Genomic DNA, 21,737 nt, shown 5'->3' with positions numbered 1-21,737 from the left:
CACACTGAGTGACACAGCTTCAATTTTCTGCAGGATAAATTCAAGTTCTAGGAACAAGCATTGAACTACTCAAGGAACACATTGTGGAAAAAACTATTGGGTACAGGCTGCCGAACAAATGTAACATCGTGAGTTCACCCTACTCACTCTATCTGCCCAGTGTTCGTCTTCGATTCTACCAGTTTTTCTTGTTACAATGATATTATTCCCTGTTAATTGTTTTAGGTCTTAATACCTGTGAGAAAGGAACCACATTTTATCTACCTCATCATCGTGAATATTGCAATGCGTCGCTTCGAAATTATGTGTCCTTATATCAATTGCGATGGTATAAAGGAACACTCGGACATTGTCATCGAAAACTTCAAGAGAGCTTACCATTCTGCTTACAACAACCATCCTCACACCATGGCCTCCTTTCATGTCAAACCTGTGCAGAGTGTATGTAACTCAGACAGAGAGTGAGTTTCTTTTAACTGTAGCTCTACCTCATTTAAACCATGCATTTTTTTGTTCCACTACACATCCCATATCTACTGTTCACCTTCTAATCACTAACATTAATGCTCCCAATTTTCAGGGATGACAGTGCTATTTACACCATGCATTTGATGCCGCTCATTAATTTGAATAATAAATCATTTTTTATCAATAATGTAAGTTCACTCTCATTGACAACACATCAACATACGTTCATCCAAGCCAGCTAAACATTATGTTTTACAATAAATTTTATTAGTTTGCACGGTTATGTGTTTGCAGATCCATGTGAAACCGATGAGAGAACAACTAACTTACAAAATGATAACATCCAACTACAACACAGGCCATGTATTTGAGGCACTGAGCATCGTCCTGGACAAACACAATATCCGGCGCGAAAGAAGAAGAGTTGGAAGAAGATGACTACTGCTTAAATGTGCCTTAATTTAGCTGGGGCCATCCAAACATTATTTCAGCCATATCGACTCATGTAATCACAACAATGTTTCAGCTATTTTTTTGTCGGTCCAAGATATCTGCTATGGATCCCATTAAACACAGCTGTGCGTTCAAATGGTCAAGTCTTAAATTCCTGAACAGAAACATTATAAATAAGAATCATAGTTTTTCCAAAAGTTCTAAACATGATATTCAAGACATCACTTCCTTGCACTAGAACACCACTCATTTCGAGTAGACATAATAAAAGAAACAACTGGAACACAGAGGAAAAACACTATCGATTCGTAAGCATCTGACGAAGGAGCTAAATGACTCACCTCCAGTAATGTTGCTAAATGACTCACCTCCAGTAATGCGGCTCACAGAGCACTGTCGTGCCTCTTATCCACGTAGAACGTGCCTCTGTTACCACGGACAACTAAGCTGATACACACAGGACCGTCCCCTCTCGATAGCTTAACACCGGTCCCTCTCCAAGCCAACGAGTCATGGAAGCACGACCATGACTCAAGTTAACAAAAGAAGAATCATCCTCTGTGATAGACGACTAAACTAAAAAAATACCAAAACAGAAGAACGACCGTGACTTCAACTGTAAAAGGTCCGTGACCTCACAAGTTTCACCGACGAGTCTCTCTCAGCAAATAAGTGAAAGCAAACGTTTCGAAAGAAAGGCACGGCCTTGCCTTTGAATAACATCGTAGACGTGCCTCTCCAAGCGAACGTGTCAGAGGAAGCATTTGCGAACGACAGACAGAACTCTGACTCAACATAACATAGGACATGCCTCCACTAACTAGATAGACATGACATCACTAGCAGACTAACTAGAAATATTACAGAACATACAACCATGACAGTGACTCATACTAACATAACGTAGTGCCTCTCCGAATTTAGTACCCAAAGGAAGGATGACGCCTCTGCCAAACATACGACAATGCATCCAATACCTTCACGGCCATGCCTTTCAAAATCAAAGTACCACCACAATAATTGGAACACAGAAACGCAACCGTCGCTAACACAATACTCCCACAGCAACTCTCACACTGGATTATCGTCCCTAAAACAGACAACATATATTGAAACAGACAACACAGTGAGAAAATCTGAAGAATCTTAAACACACTCAAGCTCTGCATAAAAACATTTCAAACACACAACCACAACCGTATAATCGATATAAAAACAACCGTGCCAAACACAATACGAACACAAAGTGCAAGTAACACCCCTACCTGTCAGTGTGACCATATTAAGAGAAGAACTGAAGCAGCTAGCAAACTAATAACACCAGAGCGTGCCTTGCCTAAAACAAAAACAATGCCTCCCAGAGCAGACGACTGTGCGCTGCCTAGATTCACGAAAGTGCACATCTGAGTGGTCCTCTTAATACATCTCATCTTATACCAACGCGTAGCAAAAAATCATAGAGGAAAATATTCTTGAAGGCACCCAATCAAGAAAAACATAATGGAACGAAAATAAACTTAAATTTCTAAACTAGTCAACTCCATCCGGTTCAAAATAAAACCACCACAATTACAAATTCATCAGTCGATGTAATATTACCCCATACAATAACTATCAAATAACCAATTCATCACACAATCCATCTTGCCAGCACTTCCACTTGGACTACTCCTCAGAAACGTCCTCGCCATCTGAGATCAGGAAGACAGCGACGATGCAGGATGTCCCTCGTCGACAGAAACCGGCGGTATAGCTCATAGCTCACATACCCTTCCTAAAGGAAAAGCAAATGAAAACATGAATATACAAAAAAACATACTGTTCTTGCAACAAAGGCAGAAACTAACAAAAATGAAATCTTCACTTACAGTAGCTCCATATTTCAGGTGATCAAAAGTAAGTGGCTTCCAATCCCAGTAGTGACGAAGAAGTTCTGGAAAAGAGGACTCCAGCTTCGAATAAGATTCGTCAATGATGGCTCCTGCTAAATCCTCCATGGAGTCCCTTTCTTCGCCGCCTTTGATCATGAACTTCTCTTGGATGTCGATGTGGTACCCTTCTGGAATTCTGATGAAATCTTGAAAAAGAGCATCTCTAATATTCCTGACGCCCACACTAGAGAAAGTTATACCTCTATTCTCAAGGAAATCCTTCAGGGCAGGGCACTCCGTCCTGGCCTTGCGGAAATGATAGACCAAAACATGATTCCGCATAGCCAGTTGCATGACGGCGACTTTTCTACGCCCATAACAATCCTTTCGTGTGAACTCCATGCCGAGACCAACAAACTTGTACTTCTCCTCACGCAACCAGTCCTCGTACAAGGCAATGATCTCCTCCACCTTGCCAGGCTCGTTGGTGTACCACACGTCGAGCTTCGTGTTACCATCAGCAACTATCGGATGGTACTCGGTGGTGTTCAAAAAGTCGTCCATGGCAGTGAGTAGCAAGGTGCCAATGGAGATTCCTGAGACCCTGCGACAAGGTTGGGGAGTGGTGAGGAGGGTGGGAACTCCTGATGTTCTGTGGCTACAATACGACGTGGAGACCTCACAAACACGGCCAGTATTTAACCTTGGCAAGGGACGTTTGAGTTACCATGTGCATTAACGTGTGAACTAGGATTAGCGAATAGACGGTTGTGCTTCCGAAGCTCATGGAACCATGCACTTCCTAAAGTCACGGCTGTGCACAAATATTTGATGCCGTGGAGAAATCGAGGAGCCTCTAACTTTATTTTACGGTAACTGACACACTGAATAGTCACATCGAATAGTCGCCACATCGTTCATCAATTCCTCCTTTGAATAAAGACCACCGACGGAAGAATCCAATGAAGCAAACGAACAGCCTGCCGTACACCTTAGATCCGAAGGCCAAAACTCATGCGTGCCTCATCTAGCTAGATTCACACCATCTGTCCCTCGATAGACAAGGCTGGTTTCACGTGAGGCACGGGTATGTAGGCACAAGACGCACATACGTGTCTATTCCACAGGAACGGGCGTACGACTTTTCGAGATCTCGGTCGGTATCACCACAGGCACGTACAGATACAGGCAGAAACTCGCCGGAAACACGTGAATGCAGGTAACGGAGGCACGGAAACATAGCCTCTACAGGCACGTGGTTCGGCTTCGCGAGGCACGGATACAACCTTGCAATTGACGTTCTCGAGCCACGGCTACACACCCTCTGGGTGCACAAAAGAGTGGTGGCAGAGGTATCGGTAGAAATACTCAGATGCAGAAGCACGGTTGAGAAGTCTTTAGAGGCACAGACGTGTGACACCACAGGCACAGGGAGAGTCATAATGTGTCTCACGTGAAAAAATGGATACAGGCAGTGAAGCCATGGGAGAAGTCAGAGAGCAACAGTTATATAGTATCCCGAGGCACGGTCTTGAAGCACCGCAAGCACAATGAGTCACAGGTAGCGTGTCGCCCAAGACACGTGCATGGAATTGAAGCCTATACAGACATAGAGTTGCGGCTTCTCCGACGCACAAGTACGGTTTTGGAATTGGCATTCTCGAGGCACATGTACAAATCCTCTGGATGCAAAAAAGATAGGTGGCAGAGGCATCGGTGAGAACACTCTGTTCGAGAGGCACAATTGCGAACTCTCAAGAGGGACAGCCATGTGACACCACAGGCACATAGAGTCATGGCGTGTATCACGTGAGATACATCAATACAAGCAGCAAATCACTGGGAGAAGTCAGAGAGCCACAGTTTTAAAGTCTCCGGAGGCACGGGCGTGTAGAAGCACAGGCACGACGAGTCACAGCCACCGCATCCCCTCACGGACGGGCGTCTGGCACCACAGGCACATAGAGTCACAGCCAGCGTGTCCCCTGAGACACGCGAATGCAGGTACAGGATGCACAGAACTGAAGCATATACAGGCACGGAATTGCGGCTTCTTGGCACATAGGCATGGCTTTGGAATTGGCGTTCTCGAGGCACGGTTACAAACCAGCTGGATGCACAAAAGAGTGGTGGCAGAGGCACGGTTGTGTAGTCTGAAGAGAAACTGCTGTGTGACACCAGCACATAGAGACATCGCGTGTGTCACGTGAGGTACATGAATAGCGGAAAAGAAGCCACGGGAGTGAAGCCTCCACAGGCACGGATGCCGGGCTTCTAGAGGCACGGTCCCGAAGAACACAAAGACAGGAAACTGAAATGTTGCCTCGTACATTACGAGACGTGCCTCTCTTGTGCGAATGTGTAAAACACAACAATACAAACAGAAACAAACGGCGTCGAATATAAGCCAAACCAAAAACATGCTTCTCCCAAACAATACATATGCGTCCCCTCACGGACTGGCGTCTGGCACCAGAGGCACGTAGAGTCACAGCCAACATGACGCCTGAGACACGCAAATGCACGTACAGGAGACACGGAATTGAAGCGTATACAGGCACGGAATTGCGGCTTCTCGGAGTTCTCGAGGCACGGGTACAAACCACCTGGATGCACAAAAGAGTGGTGGCAAAGTGATACGTCTCGAACGTATCTATAATTTATGAAGTACTCATGCTATTATATTATCCATCTCGGATGTTTAATGGGCTTTACTATGCACTTTTATATTACTTTTGGGACTAACCTATTAACCCAGAGCCCAGTGCCAGTTTCTGTTTTTTCCCTTGTTTCAGTGTTTCGCAGAAAAGGAATATCAAACAGAGTCCAAACGGAATGAAACCTTCGGAAAAGTTATTTTTGGGAAGAAAGCAGTACAGGAGACTTGGAGTGCACGTCAGGAAAGAAACGAGGGAGGCACGAGGCAGGGAGGCGCGCCCCACCCCCTGGGCGCGCCCTCCACCCCCGTGGGCCCCTCGTGGCTCCCCTGACGTATTTGTTCCGCCTATATATATCCATATACCCTAAAACCTTCGGGGAACAGAATAGATCGGGAGTTCCGCCGCCGCAAGCCTCTGTAGCCACCAAAAACCAATCGGGACCCTGTTCCGGCACCCTGCCGGAGGGGGGAACCCTCACCGGTGGCCATCTTCATCATCTCGGCGCTCTCCATGACGAGGAGGGAGTAGTTCACCCTCGGGGCTGAGGGTATGTACCAGTAGCTATGTGTTTGATCTCTCTCTCTCTCTCGTGTTCTTGATTTGGCACGATCTTGATGTATCGCGAGCTTTGCTATTATAGTTGGATCTTATGTTTCTTCTCCCCCTCTACTCTCTTGTAATGGATTGAGTTTTCCCTTTGAAGTTATCTTATCGGATCGAGTCTTTAATGATTTGAGAACACTTGATGTATGTCTTGCCGTGCTTATCTGTGGTGACAATGGGATATCACGTGATCCACTTGATGTATGTTTTGGTGATCAACTTGCGGGTTCCGCCCATGAACCTATGCATAGGGGTTGGCACACGTTTTCGTCTTGACTCTCTGGTATAAACTTTGGGGCACTCTTTGAAGTACTTTGTGTTGGTTGAATAGATGAATCTGAGATTGTGTGATGCATATCGTATAATCATACCCACGGATACTTGAGGTGACATTAGGGTTTTGGTTGATGTGTGTCTTAAGGTGTTATTTTACTACGAACTCTAGGGCTGTTTGTGGCACTTATAGGAATAGCCCAATGGATTGATCAGAAAGAATAACTTTGAGGTGGTTTCGTACCCTACCATAATCTCTTCGTTTGTTCTCCGCTATTAGTGACTTTGGAGTGACTCTTTGTTGCATGTTGAGGGATAGTTATATGATCCAATTATGTTATTATTGTTGAGAGAACTTGCACTAGTGAAAGTATGAACCCTAGGCCTTGTTTCCTAGCATTGCAATACCGTTTACGCTCACTTTTATCGTTAGTTACCTTGCTGTTTTTATATTTTCAGATTACAAAAACCTATATCTACCATCCATATTGCACGTGTATCACCATCTCTTTGCCGAACTAGTGCACCTATACAATTTACCATTGTATTGGGTGTGTTGGGGACACAAGAGACTCTTTGTTATTTGGTTGCAGGGTTGTTTGAGAGAGACCATCTTCATCCCACGTCTCCCACGGATTGATAAACCTTAGGTCATCCACTTGAGGGAAATTTGCTACTGTCCTACAAACCTCTGCACTTGGTGGCCCAACAACGTCTACAAGAAGAAGGTTGCGTAGTAGACATCAAGTAGTTTCTGGCGCCGTTGCCGGGGAGGTGAGTGCTTGAAGGTATATCTTTAGATCTTGCAATTGAATCTTTTTGTTTCTTGTTTTATCACTAGTTTAATCTATAAAAGAAAACTACAAAAAAATGGAATTAAGGGTGCCTCATATGCTTCATCTTTTTAATATCTTTCATGAAAATGATGGGAAGGAAAATTGTGCTCAAGTACTAGAAGAAGAATTACATAGAATGCTTGGCATAAAATATGTGAATAATGAGCATGATTGCAATGTTGTTAGTATGAATTCCTTGAATACCCATGATGCTAATGATATGCAAAGCCACAAGCTTGGGGATGCTATGTTTGATGAAGATGATATGTTTAGTCCCCCAAGTTTTGATGAGCAAATTTATTATGATGAAAGCATGCCTCCTATCTATGATGATTATTGTGATGACACGTATGCTATAAATAATAATGATAACCATGAAACTTGTCATCTTGATCTTAATTTTCAATCACATGATAGTTATTTTGTTGAGTTTGCTCCCACTACTATTGATGAGAATAAATTTGCTTATGTGGAGAGTAAATTTTCAATGCTTGTAGATCATGAAAAGGATGCTTTATGTGATGGTTATATTGTTGAATTAATTCATTATGCTACTGAAAATTATTATGAGGGAGGAACATATGCTTGTAGGAATTGCAATAATATCAAGTTTCCTCTCTATGTGCTTAAAGTTTTAAAGTTATGCTTGTTTTGCCTTCCTATGCTAGTTGATTGTTGTTCCCATAAGTTGTTTGCTCACAAAATCCCTATGCATAGGAAGTGGGTTAGAATTAAATGTGCTAGTCATATTCTTCATGATGCTCTCTTTATGTTTCAATTCTTACCTTTTATGCGAGCATCATTGAAATCATCATGCCTAGCTAGGGGCGTTAAACGTTAGCGCTTGTTGGGAGGCAAACCAATTTTATTTTAGTTTCTTGATTTTTGGTTCTGTTTATTAATAAATAATCCATCTAACTTATGTTTATATGTGGTTTTATGTTTTAATTAGTGTTTGTGCCAAGTAGAACCTTTGGGGAGACTTGGGTGAAGTCTTTATAATCATGCTGTAAAAAACAGAAACTTTAGCGCTCACGAGATTAGCTTCAACTTTTTACTGGAGAGTGATATTTAGTTGATTCTTTTTGCATATGATTAATATAAAAATTCCTCAGGTCCACCAATTTATTTCAGAATTTTTTGAGTTCGAGAAGTATACGTTTGATACAGATTACTACAGACTGTTCTGTTTTTGACAGATTCTGTTTTTCGTGTGTTGTTTGCTTATTTTGATGAATCTATGGCTAGTAAAATAGTTTATAAACCATAGAGAAGTTGGAATACAGTAGATTTAACACCAACAAAAATAAAGAATGAGTTCAATACAGTACCTTGAAGTGGTGTTTTGTTTTCTTTCACTAACGGAGCTTATGAGTTTTCTGTTAAGTTTTGTGTTGTGAAGTTTTCAAGTTTTGTGTAAAGATTCGATGGACTATGGAATAAGGAGTGGCAAGAGCCTAAGCTTGGGGATTACCAAGGCACCCCAAGGTAATATTCAAGGATAACCAAGAGCCTAAGCTTGGGGATGCCCCGAAAGGCATCCCCTCTTTCGTCTTCGTTCATCGATAACTTTACTTGGAGCTATATTTTTATTCACCACATGATATGTGTTTTGCTTGGAGCATCATTTTATTTTGTTAGTATTTGCTTGCTGTTATTTATAATAATGTTTTGCATCTTTATTTTCAATAAAAATGTCAAGGACAACTTTTACCATGCTTACTTTGCAAGTATACATGTTGCTGTTTCAAAACAGAAAGTTTACCGCTGTTGCAAAAATTCCCTAGAGAAGTCAGAATGTGATAAAATGTTGAAACCTTTTGCATAATAAGCTCTGATAAATTTACTACAGTGGGAATTTTATTTCATAATGTTTGGAGTTAGGGAAGTATGATGAATCTTGCATTCTTTATAGACTGTACTGTTTTGGCAGATTGCTGTTATGTTTGCATTGTTTGCATATGTTTGCTTGTTTAATGATTCTATTTGAGGATAGGAGTATTAAATATGCAGAGGCATTTAGTATGCAATGTTGAATAATAATTTTAGTGATTTGCTACAGTAGAAAATGATAAGGTTTTTGCATTGGTTTATACTAACTTATCTCACGAGTTCTTGTTGGGTTTGGTGTGGATGAAGCTTTCGAGATTTAGGAAACCGTGATATGAGAGGAATTAAGGAGACACAAAAGCTCAAGCTTGGGGATGCCCAAGGCACCCCAAGATAATATTTCAAGAAGTCTCAAGCATCTAAGCTTGGGGATGCCCCGGTAGGCATCCCACCTTTCTTCTTCAACAATTATCGGTTAGTATCGGTTGAGCCTAAGTTTTTGCTTCTTCACATGGTGAGTGCTATCCTTGAAATGTCATTTTATTTTGTTTTGCTTGCTGTATGAATAAAACACCAAGATCTGAAATTCTTAAATGATAGAGAGTCTTCACATAGCTACATAATTATTTAACTACTCATTGATCTTCACTCATATCTTTTTGGAGTAGTTTGTCATTTACTCGTGTGCTTCACTTATATCCTATGAGTAAATGGTTGAATGATTTGAATGTCATAAATCTGAAATTATATATGTTTCATATGCTTATCCCATGGGGAGTAATGACTTCACATATAAGAAGTAGAGGTGGTAAAATATTTGAAGGTTAGCAAACATTGTATTGGTCACTTGAACAATTCATGAAAGAATATTGAAGGAAGAGAGATTTCACATATAAATATACTATCTTGGACATCTTCAATGATTGTGAGCCCCATTAATTATTTTCATACCTGAGCAAATTAGTTGAAGTTGGACAAGGAAGACAACGTAATGAGTTGTGCTTGGGTATATTTGTATAGAAGTTATATTGTTATGGATCCTCTAACATGTGGTGCTTGCTATTTAGAATCCTTTGCTAGCCAAAATATCTGTACTAAGCGGGAATACTTCTTGTGCATCCAAAATCCTTGAACCAGGTTTCTTCCATGAGTGTCCACCATATCTACCTATATGCGGTATTTACCTGCCGTTCCAAGTAAATTTGCATGTGCCAAACTCTAAACCTTCAAATAATAATCTGTTTTGTATGCCCGAATCGCTCATGTAGCGACTACGGGTTAGCAGTATCTTCCATGCTAGGTGGGTTATTCTCACGATGAGTGGACTCCGCTCATCATTCACGAGAAAATGGCTGGTAACTGGGATGCCCAGTCCCATGATCAAAAGATCGAAATCAAATCAAAAATAATTGCAAACAAAACTCCCCCAGGATTGATGTTAGTTGGAGGCACCCGTTGTTTCGGGCAAGCCATGGATTGATGATTGTTGGTGGAGGGGGAGTAAAAATCTTTACCTTTCTGTTTGGGAACCGCCTATAATGTATGTAGTATGGAGGATATTGGGAACTCTTGGTCGTTATGTCGACAATGAAAGCATACCTCTCAAAATTATTTTCATCTCTGTTTCTGCTTCGAGCTCTGGCACCTCTGCAAATCCCTGCTTCCCTCTGCGAAGGGCCTATCTTTTACTTTTATGCAAGAGTCAGTAGTATTCCTTCTCATTCCAACCTACTCTTTAGTTGGCAAGCATCATGTGATGGAAAGATCTAGGCATATATGGCCATTCAAATATATTTGAGCATGGATTATTACTGTTGACATTACCCTGAGGTAAAAGGTTGGGAGGCGAAACATTAAGCCCCTATCTTTCTCTGTGTTCGATGAATACTATTTGTTCTAAAAATATGCTTCGAGTGGTAGCAATCATGGAAGACTAAATGATAGTTGAGTATGTGAAGTTTGCTGAAGGCTCTGACATAGACTCTTCCTGAAAATAAGATGAATTGTAATTGTTTGATGACTAATAACACGGTTTGTTAGTTTTCAAGAAAGTTTATGATCTATACTTTAACATGTGAATAGCTTGTTACTTGATCATGAAAAGTTCTATGAGTTGAACTACTATTATGACATATAATGATGCTAGAAAGGATGATTGAAATTATCATTGATCAAACTTACGCACCTGCTAGCATTCACACTTCATAAATTCTTTCTTTTATCATTTACCTACTCGAGGACGAGCAGGAATTAAGCTTGGGGATGCTGATACGTCTCCAACGTATCTATAATTTATGAAGTATTCATGCTATTATATTATCCATCTCGGATGTTTAATGGGCTTTACTATGCACTTTTATATTACTTTTGGGACTAACCTATTAACCCAGAGCCCAGTGCCAGTTTCTGTTTTTTCCCTTGTTTCAGTGTTTCACAGAAAAGGAATATCAAACGGAGTCCAAACGGAATGAAACCTCCGGAAAAGTTATTTTTGGGAAGAAAGCAATACAGGAGACTTGGAGTGCACGTCAGGAAAGAAACGAGGGAGGCACGAGGCAGGGGGCGCGCCCACCCCCCCGGGGCGCGCCCTCCACCCTCGTGGGCCCCTCGTGGCTCCCCTGACGTATTTCTTCCGCCTATATATATCCATATACCCTAAAACCTTCGGGGAACAGAATAGATCGGGAGTTCCGCTGCCGCAAGCCTCTGTAGCCACCAAAAACCAATCGGGACCCTATTCCGGCACCCTGCCGGAGAGGGGAACCCTCACCGGTGGCCATCTTCATCATCCTGACGCTCTCCATGACGAGGAGGGAGTAGTTCACCCTCGGGGCTGAGGGTATGTACCAGCAGCTATGTGTTTGATCTCTCTCTCTCTCTCGTGTTCTTGATTTGGCACGATCTTGATGTATCGCGAGCTTTGCTATTATAGTTGGATCTTATGTTTCTTCTCCCCCTCTACTCTCTTGTAATGGATTGAGTTTTCCCTTTGAAGTTATCTTATCGGATCGAGTCTTTAATGATTTGAGAACACTTGATGTATGTCTTGTCGTGCTTATCTGTGGTGACAATGGGATATCACGTGATCCACTTGATGTATGTTTTGGTGATCAACTTGCGGGTTCCGCCCATGAACCTATGCATAGGGGTTGGCACACGTTTTCGTCTTGACTCTCTGGTATAAACTTTGGGGCACTCTTTGAAGTACTTTGTGTTGGTTGAATAGATGAATCTGAGACTGTGTGATGCATATCATATAATCATACCCACGGATACTTGAGGTGACATTGGAGTATCTAGGTGACATTAGGGTTTTGGTTGATGTGTGTCTTAAGGTGTTATTTTACTACGAACTCTAGGGCTGTTTGTGACACTTATAGGAATAGCCCAATGGATTGATCGGAAAGAATAACTTTGAGGTGGTTTCGTACCCTACTATAATATCTTCGTTTGTTCTCCGCTATTAGTGACTTTGGAGTGACTCTTTGTTGCATGTTGAGGGATAGTTATATGATCCAATTATGTTATTATTGTTGAGAGAACTTGCACTAGTGAAAGTATGAACCCTAGGCCTTGTTTCCTAGCATTGCAATACCGTTTACGCTCACTTTTATCATTAGTTACCTTGCTGTTTTTATATTTTCAGATTACAAAAACCTATATCTACCATCCATATTGCACTTGTATCACCATCTCTTCGCCGAACTAGTGCACCTATACAATTTACCATTGTATTGGGTGTGTTGGGGACACAAGAGCCTCTTTGTTATTTGGTTGCAGGGTTGTTTGAGAGAGACCATCTTCATCCCACGCCTCCCACGGATTGATAAACCATAGGTCATCCACTTGAGGGAAATTTGCTACTGTCCTACAAACCTCTGCACTTGGAGGCCCAACAACGTCTACAAGAAGAAGGTTGCGTAGTAGACATCACAAAGGCACGGTTGTGTAGTGTCAAGAGGAACTGACGTGTGACACCAGCACGTACAGACATGGCGTGTGTCACGTGAGGTACATGCATAGACGGAAAGAAGCCACGGGAGTGAAGCCTCAACAAACACGGATGTTCGGATTCTTGAGGCACGGTCCTGAAGCACACAAAGACATGAAACTGAAATGTTGCCTCATACGTTAGCAGACGTGCCTCTCTTGTGCGAACGTGTAGAAGACAACAATACAAACACAAACAAACGGCACTGAATATAAGCCAAACACAAAGCGCGCTTCTCCCAAACAATACATATGCGCCACTTCAACGGGTTCTCTAAATGTACATGAACTCGCGCAAACGTCAACAATGAACTTGTAACATGAAAAAACATAAAAAATTATATTCACATAACATGAGACAAGCCAAACACGATGCTTCGAAAATAAAAAACCAAAATCCCAAAACGGTACTCCATAGGATTGAACTAAAAGTGCTCATTAATTATACAAAAAAAGAATGGAAGTCTTCCAGGAGTCCATTCTGCTCAGAAACGTCGACACAAACATCCACGGTGACCATTCTACTCAGTTGGAGATCTCCTCAGAAACATCTGCGGCGTCTACGGTCGGGAAGACAACGAGGATGCATCATGTCCTTCATCGACAGAACTCGCCGGTAGAGCTCGTAGCTGACATACCCATCCTAAAACAAAAAGCGGATGAGAATGAAGATATAGGTAAAGGGGAAAAATACTATTGTTGCAATAAAACAAAAATATAAAGACAAAAAACGAAATTTTCACTTACAATTGCCACATATTTCAGGTGGTCAAGGGAAAGCGGCTTCCACTCCCAGTAGTCATGCTGACCTTTTGGAAAAGACATATTCATAGGCAAGTAAGATTTGTCTATGACGGCTCCTGCCAAATCTGCCGTGGAATCCCTTAGAACGCCTCCTTTGATCATGAGCTCCTCCTGAAGGTCGATGTGACACTCTCTTGGGATTTTGAGGAAACTGTTTGCGAGAACATCTCTATCGTTCCTGATGTCGACACTAGCGAAAATTATACCTTTGTTCCAAAGGAAATCCTTCAGAGCAGCGCATTCCGTCCTGGCCTTGCACAAGTGATAGACAAGAACATGCTTGTGCATCGCCAGTTGCATGACGGCGACTTTTCTGCTCCGACCAAAGTAATCCTCTCGTGTGTACTCCAGATCAAGACCAACAAACTTGTACCTATCCTCACACAGCCATTACTCATAAAGAGAAAGAATCTCCTCCACCTGTAGGGCTCGTTGGTGTACAACACCTCGAGCTTGGTATTACCGTCGGCATCTACAAACAGACGCTCAGTAGTGTTCCTGAAGTCGTCCATGGAAAAGAGGGTGAGAGTGACAACGGAGTTTGACTGTCCTACTCCGGCGTCACTCGTACGTGGCGAGGATGATGAGAGCTACCTGCACTTCTCTGGTTAGAATAAGACCCAATAACCTCCCGGAATAGACCACTATTTAACCTTGGACAGAGATGACTCAGTTACCATGCGCCCATTAAATTGCATCGGGAACGATGAATGGACGGTCGTGCTTCTGCAGCTTGTGAAACCATGCACTTCAAAAGTCACGGCTGCCACGTTGTAATCGAGGAGCCTCTAGTTTAACTCTAGCACGGTATCTGGCACAATGAATACTAACAATAAATAGTCATCCCATCGGTCACCAGCACATCTTTTGACCGAGAGAGAAGAATGCAAGGAGGCAAACGATGACCCTGTCGTCCAACCTAGACCTCTGCAGTACAAATACTACACGGGGAGTGAACAAAAATAAAAGCACGGTTCGGCTAGCACAAAAGCCACACGCATGCCTCCACTTTGTTAAAGACAAACATCTATGTCTGCGTACCACCAAAAACATTGCCAAAACAAAAGCACGTCCATGCTTCTGACATACATATAACCGTGGGCTATCATACATATTCCCTCCTGAACCCAACGTACATAAAAACAGTGGCTCTCTGGGTCAACGACTGCCTGAAAAAAAATTGCAATCGCAAAGTCACGAATCGTGACTCCATTTCAGATGCAAAAGTGCCTCTCATTAAGAACCATCATGCCTCCCGTCAATTTGCTTCCCCCGACGTATCGACCATGCCTCTCCTGCTACAACGACCGTGCATCTAATAACATCATCACCGTTCCTCTCCTAAAGACACACCCAACCATATCTGATTAAACATGTGATTAAAAAAATTAAATCACAGAAGCACGAGTATGCTTTTCAGCATGTATAACCATGCCTCACAAAAAGTCTGTGAGGCACGATAGGCACGTAGAAGACTCCGCTGGGAGGCAGCACAGCTGGACAACTACAATGGGAGGCAGCTGGACGAGTCAAACGTCTCGCGTCCCCATAACACCTCGGAATGCGTGCACACCATCCACAACCAGCATTCATTCCATTTCGCAGAATAAAAAATAAAACAAGAAGCACTCATTATTACTCTTGCTCTCTCAAGACTCCTTTATATTTCAATAAGCTCCGACTCCCTCAGCCACATCACAACTCACTTGCCTTCTTCGTCGCCTGCTTCTAGGGTTCGTGCTTCTTCCCCGCACACAATCTGATTTCAAACAAGTTATTGTAGAGTTTTTATTGGGTCTCTCGATTAATTTCCAAGACGTGCTTCTCTCGTAGATTGCTGGCCGTGGGTGCTTGCCATAAGCTTCCCATCACAAGCCATCTGCCTTACCCGTCCGCCTACTTCTAGGGTTCGTGCTTCTTCCCCACACACAGTCTCATTTCAAACAAGTTATTGTAGAGTTTTTATTGGGTCTCTCGATTAAGTTCTAAGCCATGCTTCTCTCGTAGATTTGCTGGCCGTGGGTGCTTGCCCTAAGCTTCCCCTACCCCAATCTCCGTTCGTCGACGCCCGTTCTTCTTCTCTCCTAGGTAAATTACTACTGTTTTACGTTTAGGTTTTTCATTTGATAGTTATTGAAGCATCAGATCCGGTACAACGACTTCATTCTCTAAAGGAATATAAAAACCATTTGAAAATCTAAACAAGTGATCTAAACTCTGTCATACTGCTTTTCTGGAAGGAGTAGATGAGAAGATTTCTGGTAAATTTGTAGTTGTTGTCTGCCTTCGTACGGATATTTTTAATATGGCTAACATAGTTGAAGCTAGTCATTGTCTACCTTCAACGTTGAAGCTTGTTTTAAATTGTTATGATATTCTTGTATTCTTAACATAGTTGTTCTGAATTATTTAGGTATAATTTTCCCTACCTGCCGCCAATCAGGCGGCCCTTGCGAACCACACCCTGAAGTTCTCCAGCAGTTTGAGGTTATTCTTGATGTAAATTGCTGGAGCCGCATGGTTAGTAAGCATTACTAACATATTAGTTGCTTACAATACAGTAGAAATCGTCGATGTTACTCATACCCCCGTGCACCTACACTAGGTTCCCCTGCTGTCACTTCTTTGCACCTGTCTTGTGTTTTCATTTTCCATTAGTTTGCCTGCCTATGCCTTGATTACTATAGGGCCTCTTCAGTTCTAATTAAAATTAGTCAACATATGCCAAAAATCAGTATCCATTAATTTATAATACCATTACGTTGTTATCTGTAATTCTTATCAAAAATTCATATCCAATTTAAGAAAACTTTTAACATTAATAATACGCGAGTTCAAATTTATACTTACAGGTTGTTATTTTTACTATTTTTTCCAGTATGTACCTTGTAATGTCAGAGCTTTTCTCGCTGAATACATTAATGAGAGGAAGAAAGAAGCAATAAAATTGCGTAAAGAGCAGGTAGAGCCAACCCTTCTTACACATGAAGAAAGGTCTTACAATGCTTTGTTTAAGCATAGGGCGAACTACACAAAGTTCTGCGGTGGTGAGTGGAACATCTTTGCGGATGATTATGAACTACGTGCTGGAGGCCGCATAGAATTTGAACTACCAGACGAGGGTCTCAATCTCGAAATACAAACATATCGGGATGACAAAAGGTTGCTTCCATTACCCCATGTTGGTAGGTATTTAATATTACAAACTTATCTTCTTTCGCTGTATTTTTATATGCATGCATCGACCTGACTACTATTAACCCCGGGTTGGATATAACTTTATCTAACTTTAAAATCTTGTTCTTTTTCTAGCTCTTGACGATCTTTCTTCTGACGATTTCGACCATGTTCACTGTTGTGTCTACTCTAAGGATATTGAGCTTACCTACGACCAGACACGATTCTTTCTACAACGTCTTTTCAGAGATACTTTCATTCGTTGCCGTCCATTTGTCCACGTCATGACTCCCACTAACACCAAAGACTGCGTCATGGTTGGTTACAAATGTCCTTGTTAAAATACCAAACGTATTTTGCTTATATGTAAAATAAACAATATTGACGTAATCTTGCTTATATGTAAAATTATAAAGAACCTATTTATTCAAACCTAAAACAACAAAACTTTAGTTGTTCTCTTAATATATTGTTTTATCTGTTTACACACAAACCTGAATATGCCAGGAATTATATTATTTTCAATATGGAATTTCTTAATATTTGCGCACTCACCGTATTCAGCCATTATTTTATTTAATGTCCAAGTGACAAATCAACGGTTTTAATTTCTATTTAATTTCGATTTCTTCTAGAAAATTCCGAGGAGCGTTGTCTCGACACTGAAGAGATGGGTGGACATGCCAACCAATGGCAAGGTGACCCTTGAAGCTCCTGATGAACCTACCCATGTCATCACTCCTTCGTCGTACTACATCTGCAAAAACGACGGCAGGATGGTAATAGAAAAATCTTCTTTCAAAGACTTCATATCAGCTGCATCCTTTGTTGAAAAGAACGTTGTTCTAATCACTTTCAAAGAGCGACATGATCGTTCTGTGTCCATCATCATTTAGGGCATTCTGTAGATTCCGTCGGAACCAGCACCTAAAATGGAAGCAAACAGTGTATCTCCTAGGATGTTCAGCGCTCGTTTCATGATGATGCCTCCCATGAGCAAAACACTGGTTAATATAAGTTTGCTAGTTAGGATGGTAGAGTAATGTAACTATTATGGACCATGTGCTTGCTTGAACTATCGGAATGATCTTTTGGAACTTATGTAGCTCTTACGGACCCACAACTCGTTGTTTCAACCATCAGAATGATCCTTTGCAACAAATGTTGTTTGAACTATCGGAATGATTCATTGGAACAAATGTAGTTCTTATCCTTTGAAAAGTTCACTCAAAAAACCAAAGAACAGAAAGAATCATTTTCAAAAATCAAACGAAACAAGAATCAGTTTTTGATTCAAAACCTATACCAATGCCATGTTATCAAACTTATTCAACCCATCTAGTGAAACATATCTCAATTAAAAACCAAACAGGACTCCATTTTCAAGTGCAAACCATATTTACTTCACCAACTTTTCCTAAACACACAGTTGTGCACCGAATAACATAACAACAGTGCCTCCCTGACCAAGGAAGGTTGTTAAATGAAAAAAACCGTTTTCACAAAAAAGGCACGACTGTGCATCTGCTGAGTGTTCTACCGTTTACATGACTACTTTCACAGCCAAAGATGGAATACACACATATGGATCACGCACGCAGCACGCAATGAATAAAAAAAATCAATGAACAAGATAAGTGAAAATCTTAAAAAAACAAATAAAACAAACACCTGTTTCCGAAAATCTACGCCTGGAACCGTCGGATGACTACCAAATGCTCTTTGGCGGTTTCCTTTTTTTCACGACAAAGTAAAGATCCCTTTCACTTTTTCGACTCCATTTGCATCGTCTTCCTCAAAAATTTCTCGCCGGCCGCAGTTCACCACCACACACCTCCAGCCATGGACGACGGGAAACTAACAACTCTCATCGAACACATCACTACCCACGGTACAACCGTGCTGGAGATGGTGTACACCAACGACCCAAGGACCGTGGAGCGGATCATCAAAAAGTACGAGGAATGGCTAAAGGAGGAGAAGAACAAGTTCGTCGGCCTCGACCTCGAGTACACACGTAAGAGCAGTTACATACGACAAGGGATCGCCGTCGTCCAACTTGCCATGCGCGAGCATGTCCTCGTATACCACTACTGCAGGTCCGAGCGCTCCCAGGCGTTACTTGACTTCCTACAACGGAAAGCGGTAACTTTCACTAGCGTCGACACGAGGAGTGACAAGACGATGCTTGCCCGTGCATGGATCAAAATTCTAGACGAGCACCACGTCGACATCCAGAGGCTATTCTGCATCAAGGGTGGTGGAGAAAGGGACTCCATGGGTGACCTTGCAGCGGCCATCATCGACCCCTCATACAAGAACATGAAGAAATCATTCCCAAAGGAGAAGCACCAGTTCTGGGAGTGGAAGCCGCTTTCCTCGATACACCTTGAGTACGCAGCAAAGGACGGGTATGTTAGCTACGAGTTGTACCGTAGAATCCTAATCATCAAGAACGGGCTACGTCACCTCCACCAACAACCAATGAAGGAAAGACTCCGCCCACGTAAGAACAAAGACGAGGGATCTTCCAGCGGCTGGAAGCGCCACAAGGGAAACAGTGGTTGGTAAATTGCGAGAAGGATGTCTACATTAAACTAGTAGGAACTACTATTATGATAATTTAGATTGAATGAACCTATGTTGTAAATATGTTTGTTGTTGCTCAAAGATGTTGTGTGTATTGTATTACTATTTTACGTTTGAACTTTGAACACAGTGGTGTGCTCATGTACAAATGCATAGTACGTTTTGCATGTCTAAATGCAATTAGTAAGTTATGTCCCAGTATGAGAAAGCATATATTGTATCCATGATTATAGAATGAGAGATATGTTGCACGATATTGTATTACAATTTTCATACTTAACCTTTACAAGATGCATCGTGCATTTACAAGAATATGCGATGGTATCGTTATAAACTTTCAGTACAATGCTTACTCAACATTGGCGTGAACAATCATAAATATTGAACAAGAACATTCGGTACACAGACGCAAGGGACAAGAACTTTGTTACTTTAACCACATTGAAAAAAAAATCACACATTCAGAACATCCTTGCTATAGCACACAGGTTCCTCTTCGTACACCAGTTCTCCACGATGCCACAAAACTACACTACCGTGTGCAACTAACCTATGTACAACCGTGGCTCTCTAAGTGTCTACTCAACCCATGCCTCTGGTGCCACGCACCCGTGACCCTAGAGACTTCACACCTGTGCATCCACAACCGAGCCTTTCTAACCAAATATTCGGACCGATGCCTCTGCTGCCATACATCTGTGCCTCTAGAAACTTGACAGCAGCAAGAGGGTTCAAAACCGTGCATCCACACAACCGTGCTTGTTCTGAATTCACTTACGTGCCTCTGTTTACTCGATCGACGTGCCTCACATGAAACCCATAGTAACTCTACGTGCTCCGTGCGCGTGATCGCCCGTGCAACTTTGGTGCTGCACAGACGCTCCTCTCAGTATACTCGTGCCTCCACACAACCGTGCATGTACTGACTACAATTCTGATCCTCCGTTCGATCAATCCACGTGCCTCACATAAAACCAACAGTAACTCTACGTACTACACACACGTGCCTCTCGCATGAAACCCACAGTATCTCTACGTGTTCGGCACGAGTGATCGCCCATGCAACTTTGGTGCTGCACACACGTTCCTCTCAGTATGCCCATGCCTCCACACAACCGTGCCTATACTGACTTCAATTCCGTGCCTCCGTTTGCTCAATCGATGTGCCTCACATGAAACCCACAGTAACTCTACGTGCTCCGCACGCGTGATCGCCCGTCCAACTTTGGTGCTGCACAGACGCTCCTCTCAGTATACCCGTGCCTCCACACAACCGTGCCTGTACTGACTACAATTCCGTGCCTCCGTTTGATCAATGCACGTGCCTCACATAAAACCAACAGTAACTCTACGTACTACACACACACGTGCCTCTCGCTCTACGTGTTCGGCACGCGTGATCGCCCGTGCAACTTTGGTGTTGCACACATGTTCCTCTCAGTATACCCGTGCCTCCACACAACCGTGCATGTACTGAAGGCAATTCCGTGCCTCCATTTGCTGAATCCACATGCCTCACATGAAACCCACAGTAACTCTACGTGCTCCGCACGCGTCATCGCCCGTGCAACTTTGGTGCTGCACACACGCTCCTCTCAGTATACACGTGCCTCCACACAACCGTGCCTGTACTGACTTCAATCCACGTGCCTCACATAAAAGAGATGCACGGTCGTGCCTCAGAGTAAACAATACACGTACCTCTACTGTATTTATAACTATGACCCCAATTAAATAACATCCGTCCAAAAAAACATCTTTAAAAGAGATGCACAACCATACCTCTTCTACAAACGAACAACAACAATGAACATTTAGGTTCATATCGTTTCATATATCTAAATAACATTAAACCGTAGCATAGATTTTAAACAAAATCCATTATGTTCAAAGGCTATAACTAACATCACTGCGACAGAAGATTGAAGATAACAACAAGCCTCCCATCACGCTCTTTGAAAGTTATCAACACCAAGCTGTTTACTTCAATAGACGATGCTTGGAGAAAATCACTGAAACCTTCCTGTTTGAATACCATTCTATTACCCAAGCCAATGAAGTAGGAGCAAGGAGTGCTCACATATATATCATCATAACCAGATTCCATAGTAACTTCAAGAGTTAAAACGTCAGTCCTAGGAAAAGTCACAAACTCCTTCAAACTCCTCACAACAATACCAGGA

Source organism: Triticum aestivum, chromosome 5D (genome assembly GCF_018294505.1).
Source record: "Triticum aestivum cultivar Chinese Spring chromosome 5D, IWGSC CS RefSeq v2.1, whole genome shotgun sequence".
In the NCBI taxonomy this organism is placed as follows: domain Eukaryota; kingdom Viridiplantae; phylum Streptophyta; class Magnoliopsida; order Poales; family Poaceae; genus Triticum; species Triticum aestivum.
The sequence above is the reverse complement of the archived record's forward strand: the minus strand, read 5'-3'. Positions refer to the sequence as shown.